Source organism: Mytilus galloprovincialis, chromosome 5, assembly GCF_965363235.1.
Source record: "Mytilus galloprovincialis chromosome 5, xbMytGall1.hap1.1, whole genome shotgun sequence".
In the NCBI taxonomy this organism is placed as follows: Eukaryota; Metazoa; Mollusca; class Bivalvia; order Mytilida; family Mytilidae; genus Mytilus; species Mytilus galloprovincialis.
Genome location: NC_134842.1, coordinates 56689815 through 56700273, shown reverse-complemented (window position 1 = coordinate 56700273; position 10459 = coordinate 56689815). Strand labels below are relative to the sequence as shown.

The 10459-nt window shown below is 33.0% G+C and overlaps 1 long non-coding RNA gene across 1 annotated transcript; it reads right to left on the bottom strand.

Moving 5' to 3' along the window:
* Positions 1-2338: 2338 nt before the first annotated feature.
* LOC143076098 (uncharacterized) lies at positions 2339-4755 on the bottom strand. Its single transcript, XR_012978527.1, has 3 exons — positions 3930-4755; positions 3239-3367; positions 2339-2747 (listed from the first exon to the last, which is right to left on the bottom strand). It is a non-coding gene; the product is annotated as an uncharacterized LOC143076098 (long non-coding RNA).
* Positions 4756-10459: the final 5704 nt, after the last annotated feature.

Sequence of the window (10459 nt, the reverse complement as noted above, 5' to 3'; positions counted from 1 at the left end):
AAATAATTGATGCAAGCTATACTTTATTGTATTTTTAACATGGGCAAGCATTATATTCGTGTTATTTTAGCCCTCACTATCGCTCGGGCAAAAATAATCACGAATATAATGCCTACCCATGTTCAAACTACAGTAAAGTATAGCTTGCATCAATTATTTCTTAATTATTAGTCTTTTCGTACGATCCATATATATTCAAGCAAACTTGAAACTATTTGAGCAGTGTTAGTCTTAGGTGAATGATATTTTTGTTGTTATATCGTTTTAGTTGTTATATTGTCTTTGAACTAGCTACCAGTAACTACGAGTACTATCAGATCTGAAAATATTGTCTTTTTGTTGTTTGTGTATATAGGTACCATGTCACGTTCACTGTGGTTTTGTAAGATGTATTTCTGCTTTGTATGGATCTAAGGAGTTAAGCCTTTACAAATGATGTTTATAATTTGTTATTATGTTGTATTGTAACGCCACTGTACATGTCCCAGGTTAGGGGAGGGTTAGTGCACAACCAAATCAATTTAACCCCGCCACATTCTGTATGTGCCTGTCCCAAGTCAGGAAACTGTAATTCAGTGGTGGTCGTTTGTTGCTGTGCACAATATTTGCTTTTCGTTCATGAATTTGTACATAACTCGGGCCGTTATTTTTCTCGTTTCGATTGTTTTGCACGTGTCATTTCGGGGACTGACAATGTGGTATGTGTTTGGCTCATTGTTGAATGTCACAAGATGTCTATAGCTGTTTATTCCTGTGTAATTTGGTCTTACAAGGGACTTTAGTTGTCAAAATATGCATCTTGTGACCGTTTATCAATAATGAATAATGAAATAGTTCACCATTCACTACGTAACGTTAAGTGATGAATATTAATGAATTATAATGAATTATTATACTCCAAGAGTTTTTTTCCTATATAAAATAAATGAAATAGTTGTGCTATTTCATTCTAAAGACAATTTGCCAGTTAATAGTTTCAAAGACAAGTTTGTTGTCCCTTCGCATACCAACTATTGCCCTCGGCTTCGCCTCGAGCAATAGTTGGTATCTCAGGGACAACAAACTTGCTATTACCCTCACACCCAGTCAATAGGTGTATAATAGTTCATTATTCAACGTTAAGTGATGAATAATGAAATAGCCAATTTTGAATAATGATGTGGACTGCTGCGACCCTTTAGCGCCTTATAATTATAGATATACCTTTTACCTCATTCCTTTCTTCAAAATGAGCTATTTCCTAATGATCACGTGTATTTCGACATTTCTGTCCTCCGTAACTCCTCTAATATATGTTGAAGAACATATTTACTATTATTCATGACCAGAAAAGATTAATATTGATATGGCAGTGGAAAAGGGGTAAATTAGAAGGAAATAAACACATCATAGATACCAGGATTAAAATTTGATATATAAACCAGACACGCGTTTCGTCTACAAAAGATTCATCAGGGACGCTCGAATCAACAAAAATTTAAAAGGTCAAATAAAGTTCAAAGTTGAAGAGCATTGAGGACGAAAAATTCCAAATTTTTTTTTACCAAATACGGTTTAGGTAATTTATTCCTAAGTTAGAAAAGCCTTAGTATTTTAAGAATTCAAAGTTTTGTTAACAGTTAATTTATTATTATGATCATGAACATCAATGATAACTCAGAAACATTACAGTTTCTAAAAACTGTTATCAGAACCTATTTGTTATTTCGTCGTTTTTTGTTTTTGTCATGGCGTTGTCAATTTTGTATTAAATGAGTTTTGAGTGTTAGTCTATTATCGTCCGTCTCCTTTTTTTTCAGTAAATACGAATGAAACGCAAGAAGAAATACAAAATCAAAATACCAATATATGATCTTGTTTGGTTTCTTGCATCGGCAATACAAAACGTGCCAGCTATAATTGTAAAGTCTTGTGGTTTATTCAAACTATGCCAAGAAACATAAATGACCAACACTATTATATTTACGCAAAGTTTTCCCGTACCCAAACTAAAAAAAAAAAAAAAAAAATAGAATATATGATAAGGCATTTGTTTAAACGTAATCTATAGAGTTAAGAAAACTCAAAAGCCAAGCTATATTTTTTTCTTTTTTCCACATTTTCTTTCAAGATATCAAGCATTTGACTCGTCACTCAAGTCTAAAAATTAAGCCTAGAAAACGGTTGTCTTAACATTGTGAGTAAGCAATTGTCTATAAATTAATATGACAAAAATATCACATCACAGCAACTTTCAAACTTTAGCCAAGGAAACAGTCAGTGCTTCAGTAAAATGGAGCATGCAACGACCAAATGTTCAGTTTTTTGCCCTTGACTGGCAAATTTAAAATAAAACACATAAGAAGTAACATTTTATTTCAATTTGAAAACTGTGACACAGGAATGAGGATTTCCGTACACGTACATCTGATTTGCAGCCTTGATGACGATAGTATCTCCGGCCTCCAGATGTGCAGCTAGTACAGAAGTTCCGGTTGCGTAATGACTTCTGGCGCCAAATGTGTCACTTCCTTTTATGTAGACATGCGTGAGTTGATTTTCATTTTTAAGAATGTAGAATGATGCAAACTGGGAATAAGACATAATGTAGACGGAAACAAAATATAATCCCGGAAACTCACAGGTGTAAACTCCACTACTTGAGAACGTACTCAAGCTGGAAATTCCTGCTGAACTAATAGTATGTGGGAAGTGAATTACGTCTCCTTGTGAGTAACTACCATTAGCTGCACACGAGCTTAATGCAACTGAAAAAATACACATATTTACTTTTGATTGGTCTGGTTTCTAGAAAATGTTTACAAAATTATATGTTATATTGTTTGCCTATTTATAATATATTATAATCATATATTGTAAAAACACATTAAAAGAAATAGAAACTGACCAGATTAAAGTGATGTATTAATTCAGTGTTGCTACATTGGGTGATTAAGCAATTAGATTTTGATTTTAATGTGCTTTTATTTATTATCATCTTTTAAATTTTCTAAATGCTTTTTATTTTGTTTTCATTGGGTACAATTTACATTACTTTAACTATACGATACTTTAATTTTCAAAACGAGCGAGTCAAAATAGAGTAACATATTATTATTTCCTTTGTTTTTGGTTTTCTACCGAGCAAAGGCTTTATAGCCAAACAAAGTCGAGAAACGTACCCGTATACGTTTTTTTTCTCGCTTTTATTTGCCCGGATACAGGGCCAAGCTTTTCTGCAATTATGATCACAACAAACCTGTATGATTTAACTCTGCAATCTCGTTTTCAATATGATCTGTAGTCTCGTTTTGGAGTTTGGTGAGGTTCTCTAGTCTTGATTCAATACCTGGTATTGTAGATTTTATGATGTTACTGTTGCCTTGGACTAAAAATAAATAGGTACTTAAACAGTTTATTTAATAGATTTTACATACATGGATAAAAAAATGGATTTATTTGAATGGACGGAATAATTTGACGGACATTCAGACTATAATATATAACAAAATTCTCAAAGAATTTAATTAAAACTCATAACAAGCCAATTTTGACAGAGGAATTGCCAGTGGCGGATCCAGAAATTTTCATAAGTGGGGCCCACTGACTGACCTAAGAGGGGGCCCGCTTTAGTCACGCTTCAGTGATTCCCTATATAAGCAACCAATTTTTTTTCCCAAAAAGGGGGGGCCCGGGCCCCCTGGCCCCCCCTAAATCCGCCTCTGATTGCAGAATTTTAAACTGCATATTAACTAACTATCTGACATGTTTTCACTGACATCGACATTTTATGTTTTTCTTGTTAATATTTTACAAATTAAAACTTAATACACAAAACAAATTACAGTAGTACAACCTGGTAGATTTTTTTTCAATATTTTCAAAGAACGAATAGTTGCCATGAAAACTAAACGACCACTGTGAGTAAAGTTTATTCAAACAATACATACCTGTAAGGTTTAATTTTTTAATCTGATCTTCAAACTCATGGTACGTTGAGTTTTGAAATACTTGATGGTCATCATTGCAACTCGTATTCAGCTCATTTATACGTGTAAACGCCGTTTTTATCTGATCCTGTAAATTCGTCACATAAATCCTACTTGTTTTGATATGTTCTACTAAAGGTACAATTTTTGAGGCTACTACGGTAACCTCGTTCTGAAGATTTCGACGGTGACTAAGTTCATCATACTGTCTGAATGTTTTAAAACGATCAAGTCGTCGTTTACTTTTTGAGTTGCATTTTTGCATGCACCAAGGTCAGATCGAAGCTGTCTATTTTCTCCGCGAATATCATAAATTTCTTCTTTAAGTGTCATCAAAATCTGTTTAAAAACGGCGGATTCACTTCTTAGGTTCTGCATCTCTTGGTCGCGTTTGATATCCATACTCTTTGTAATCTGTATTTCGTTTTTCAAGACGGCAAATTCCTTTTCAAGATTTAGTAAATATCTTTCCAGATGAATCCTTGTTTTATTTTCTTCGGAAATAATATCCGTTATCGAAAAATCATCCGAACGCTTTAACTTGATTGAATGCGTTGACAAATCTCCATTTAAAAATGAAAAACATGCTAGAATGAGCAATGCTATAACACTTTTTGAGGCCATAACGTATAGATTAAATGTTTGTACAAAAAAAAAAAATCAATGCCCGTATAAAATTAAGTTTCACTTGTGGTATAACTTATAGAATCAATCCTTATCAAACAAGGAAACTGCAGCAAATTCACAAGAAGCACAACTTCTTTTGATTGGTCTAGTTTTTAATCTTTCGTGACATGTTCCAGTTATGCCAAACTGAACTATTCACACTCCCTATATGTATACGACACTTGATCTAATTTTTGTATATGTTGTATTCGCCTGCATAACAGTCACTGTGATAAATATACTTCGTAAGATTGAGACCACTTATTCTCTATTCTTAAAACTTGTGTGAGTGTGTGAATTTAAATTCATTTGTTTTTGTGTTTGTGTGTGCATAATTATAAAATAAGATTATCATTGACTTTGTTCTGAAAGTTGTAACATAACTTTTGTACTGACAGATCTGTTGGTTTTCCTTTTTAAAACTTTTCATTAAGAAGAAAATAAATCAAAATGGAAGTGTTGTTCTGTTGAACAAGTAGTAATCTTTTCCATAAATGTCTTGATATATGCGTTTACGTTTTTCCTTCTTAGACTAAGATGCAATGTATAATTATAGTAAATAGATATAGGAAGATGTGGTGTGAGTGCCAATGAGACAACTCTCCATCCAAATAACAATTTAAAAAACGTAAACCATTATAGGTCAATTTACGGCCTTCAACACGGAGCCATGGCTCACACCGAACAACAAGTGTAAAAGGCCCCACAATTACTAGTGTAAAACCATTCAAACGGGAAAACCATCGGTCTAATCTATATAAAAACCGAGAAACGAGAAACACGTATAAATTACATAAATAAACGACAACTACTGTATATCAGATTCCTGACTTAGTCTTGTTGTTTGTTATTGAAATCATACTGAGTGATCTCCTGTACAAGCTCTATATTGCTGGGACTGGTTTATATGATCATATTTCTATGAACAATCAATGTTTGATCCAGGAATGAAAGAAAGTCTGCTTGTCTGCCAAGTTGTATCATTGATATCGATGCAGCCAAAGGTTGACTTAGGTATACGGATGTGGCTAACGGAACTTCTCCCTACTGGCATAAAAAAATTAGGCTCAGAACCGGTCGGTGTGCAATGCGGTGTGTATAATTTCCAGAGACAGTCCACTTTTAAAACTTAATGGCTGTCGTATTTATTTGCAGAACCTACCTATACAACTTTTCAATGTTTGAAATATTTGCCGTTGGACGTCCAGCAAACAGCTGTCAATCAAAATATATCACAATAAACTCACAATAAATATATATTGTTATATAAATTTAATTTTGTTTGATAAATGTCCACCGGCATATATGTCTTGCATATCCATGTCAACTGGTGTATATAAATAGAAAGAGAAGACACGACCAAACACAATCACCAACAATTTACAGTATCATGTGTTTATTATCACTGCAAAAGTCGGTTTTATTGAATTAAGCATATAGAACATGTAAAAAGAGAAGCAATGTTAGCGCTAATTTTCACTTGTATACGCTTTCAACATCCAATTGGTATGCAACATTTATTCGGTCATGCCAAAGCTGTCAGATTGACACAAGCTGTGGCATAGTTCTGATTATATTATCAAAGAGGTTGTCTTTGTATTTATATGCAAGACATTCAGGTCAGGACATATAGTTGCATATTGTCATAAAACAAGTGCATGTCAGTATATCGGTATTCCAGGTTAAGTCGTATCAAACAGTTATAATAGGGAACGAGATATCAGTGTAAATGTGCACAAACTAACAAAAAAAAATGACAATGCAATGAAAAAGGGAACAATAAGACAATAATCCAACGACAGAAAAAACAAACAGTTTCTGAAAGCAAAGCATTGGACTGCTTATTCTAGACAAATTAACAAAACTTACTATTAAATATGACACGACCACACTTCAAAATGAGTATTATCTACATAACTTCATTTCAGCTTTACAGTAAAGTATTTTGAAAATCTCTGCATAGATAACTATATAAGCAGTTATTATACCGGTAATATTCCAAGTTTTATATTAAAATAAGATGATGTGGTACATTTGCCAATGCGACAACTTTCCGATCACCGCTCTAATGGTCACTGTTAACCTATTCCTACATGTAAACCTGTAAAACAAATCGGTGGACGTCCTCTAATCTTTTTTTTATGCCCCACCTACGATAGTAGAGGGGCATTATGTTTTCTGGTCTGTGCCTCCGTTCGTCCGTCCGTCCGTCCGTCTGTGCCTCCGTTCGTCCGTCCGCTTCAGGTTAAAGTTTTTGGTCAAGGTAGTTTTTGAAGAAGTTGAAGTCCAATCAACTTGAAACTTAGTACACTTGTTCCCCATGATATGATCTTTCTAATTTTAATGCCAAATTATAGTTTTGGCCCCAATTTCATGGTCCAATGAACATAGAAAATGATAGTGCGAAGTTCAGGTTAAAGTTTTTGGTCAAGGTAGTTTTTGATGAAGTTAAAGTTACATCAACTTGAAACTTAGTACACATGTTCCCTATGATATGATCTTTCTAATTTTAATACCAAATTAAAGTTTTGACCCCAATTTCACTGTCCACTGAACATAGAAAATGATAGTGCGAGTGGGGCATTCGTGTACTATGGAGACATTCTTGTTTATTTTTATTTTTTGTTATTTTTAATTAACAAGTAAAGCCTGGGACTATTATACTAGTATTATAGTATATATGTATAAATCCAATATAAATGGCACTAAATTATACCTTGTTAGCATATAAGTGAGAGGATTGGCTACCTATAAAACCGGGTTTAATCAACCATTTTCATTTAAGAAATTAAGAAATTAACTGTATTTTAAAAGTCGGCAATATTACAGTTGTTTTCCATTTTCTTGTTGTGTTTAAGCTTTAAATTTTATTATTGCTATTCGACGAAGAACTTTCCGTTTTGAAATTTACTTTGAGCTATTCTTCTTTGTTTTCTAATGCTGTAAAGGGTTTCATCGTAGAAATATACAACTGAGAGGACTGAAAATTACATATCGTTAAAAGGTACTTACTAAAAATAGAGAATGGAAATTGGGAATCTAGTATATTATAAGAGCATAACCCTAAATACCATTCTATATTTGGCATTTTCCCCTCTATCTAATATGAAGCAAGAGCTATTTGATTAATTATTACAAATAGAATGACATAGGAATTTCAAATTTTATACTCTCGTGTCAAACACAATGGTTCGGAGCAGCTATAGTGCCAATGATGAAATGCATAATATTTGAGCCAGCCTGCAACTTTTAATCTTGTGCGCGCAACTTTAAATCATGTGGGCACAAGATTAAGATTTGTTGGCACAAAATTTAAAGTTGTATTCACAAGATTTAAAATCGTGCGCAAAATAATACTTGATACATTTCCTCTTAGGCACTGAAGGGCTGTGTACAACGGTTAGAATTGAATAAGTTTTTTTTTTAATTTATATTTAACGTACACTACTTGATTAAAAATTAGAATTACTTCCATTGAAATTAATAGGGGTCAAACTTTGAGGTCTTATATCTTTGTAGAAAAAGTTCAAAGGAATATGAAATTATATAACTCTTTATCTAAAGGATGTTGAATTGATATAAGAAGAAATTTTAAAATGAAATTTTTTCAAAAAAAAAAAGCCGTAAATACTGTCAATTCTTTTCAAACAATTGTGCCATCAAATTTACTACTTCGTCAATTGTGTGCGATGTATGCATTTTTAGTAATACCAAGTGCAAAACTTTGTTAAAATTGGGACTTTCAATTTTGACCCATTCCTTCAAAATTTGCGAACAGTTTAGCTGTCTGATATTTTACCAAAATATAACTGTAGCATTGTTGAATTCCTACGTAATTGAATGCAGGTCAAAGAAACAAATCTTTTGTTCTGTGATTTTTATTTTGTTTTGTTTATTTCATCACAATATCAATCTTATCTTTCACAAAAAAAGTGCATAGCTTGTGCAAATAAAAAACACTATTTGCAGTTACCCTACTTTAACCGAGGCCATGTACACCTGTATCACGAAGGTCATTGATCTTCAATGAACTGGCAAGAACCCGTTGTCTTTATAAGTGGTACTTATCTCAATAAATTATGTCACGTGATTAAAGGTACTTATGTCAAGGATACTAACAGCTTGACTTGTGTTAGTAAAAGTAAGATTACTGATATCCACTTGTAAACAAAATAAGAAATGGAGAGACGGAACAAATTTAAAGCATGCATGGACAGAGAAACTTGAAAACGAATACGATTTCAGATATATACCATGCCAAGAAATTGCCTCCGTTGAAATTCTGCAAACACCCCACGGAGCAAATTACATGGATGATTAATATTGACCATTCGGTATATGGCCGTGTTCTATGCGACACGTACATGAAGGTCATAAATTAATTTCTTGAATGAAATCAAATCTTTAGCTACTAATCACTGCCGTAGGAGGTCGACCGGAATTTTTAGCGATGATTTCTTGGCATGGGAGTAACAGATAGAAAACTCAGGGTTAGAATTCACAGAACAGAAAAGGGGCAGCGGCAAATATTTCATGTATATTTTGAACACAGAGAGAATTTACCAGCACCTTTTGCCAAAAAAAACCCCTTTCTTTTTCTTATTTGTGCTTCGGACTTTATGTTTTGAATTGTAGTTTCACTTTCCATATTCGGTATTTATTCAAATGTAAGCTCCACGTGGTAAAAATCACGTGATGCAGGAATATAGTATCTTGGAGTTGGGCTAATTCTTTCTTTTCGGGCGGGGACTCCAAGCAAACAACATGCATTAGTATAACGGCACTGTAGATTCTCGTATTAAATAAAGAAAGTTGCCGGTCCGGTAAATGTATAAATTGGTTAGAAAGCAAGGTTTTAATTTAAATTAGATTCCTAAGCTTAATTCGAGGGTTGAAAATAGAGAGTACAAATAAAAGAGGGGGGGGGGTGTCCACAGGGAATGTTTGTATCTTATGAACTCTACATGCATATTTGAAAGGTTTATTTTTTTATTTAATTAAAAAAGAGAAAAACAAATGTAAGACAAATTGTGAATGGTCTTTCTTCCTTTCTCGGCAAAGACAGTGGTTGTCATTTGTTGCTGTATATCATATTTGTTTTTGTTGTTTCTTTTGTTTATATCAGGATATTAGTTTTTCAAAACCTTAGTAAAAAATAGTTAATCAAATATGTACAGAAAAAAAAGTTATCACACGATATAACGGAAACTTTAAATTTAAATAAAATAATGATGCTATGCGGATAAATTTATCGTTTTTAAGAGCAATATTGACAGCGCGTCATCCTTACAATGGCTTTCGTTTCTACGATTGTAAAAAATAACTGGCGTAATGGGGAGATAATTTTGACGAAGTAGAATCCTGACTGATACCGCTTAGTGTTTCAGTTGCTAAATCAGCTCTATGCAAAGTTGAAACTGATGGCAGTTTTTAACGACATTGACCTGCTATACAGTCCTTGCACGCTCGGTCAAAGTTGCATGCAATATTTGGTAATCATGAATATAAACGGTTATAACTATTTTTTTTACATATTCTTGTGTTGGAGGAAGAACGGAAATCAATCATTATTTAGTTAAAACGACGACACACATCTTTTTATACTCCAATTGCATAAACTTAATAGAATATTGCCAAATTTGCTACCATAAATTTTCACGAATACCTATGCAAAAAATGGAACTTTTAACAGTTGAAATATTTCATGACAATCAGTTTTAATGAAAGTAACATCTAAAATACTTTTTGAACTGTTTGTCCGAAGCCAATTTTGTGAAATCGTTTTTTTCCTACCATAGTTTTTACAATAGCAACATATTTTATAT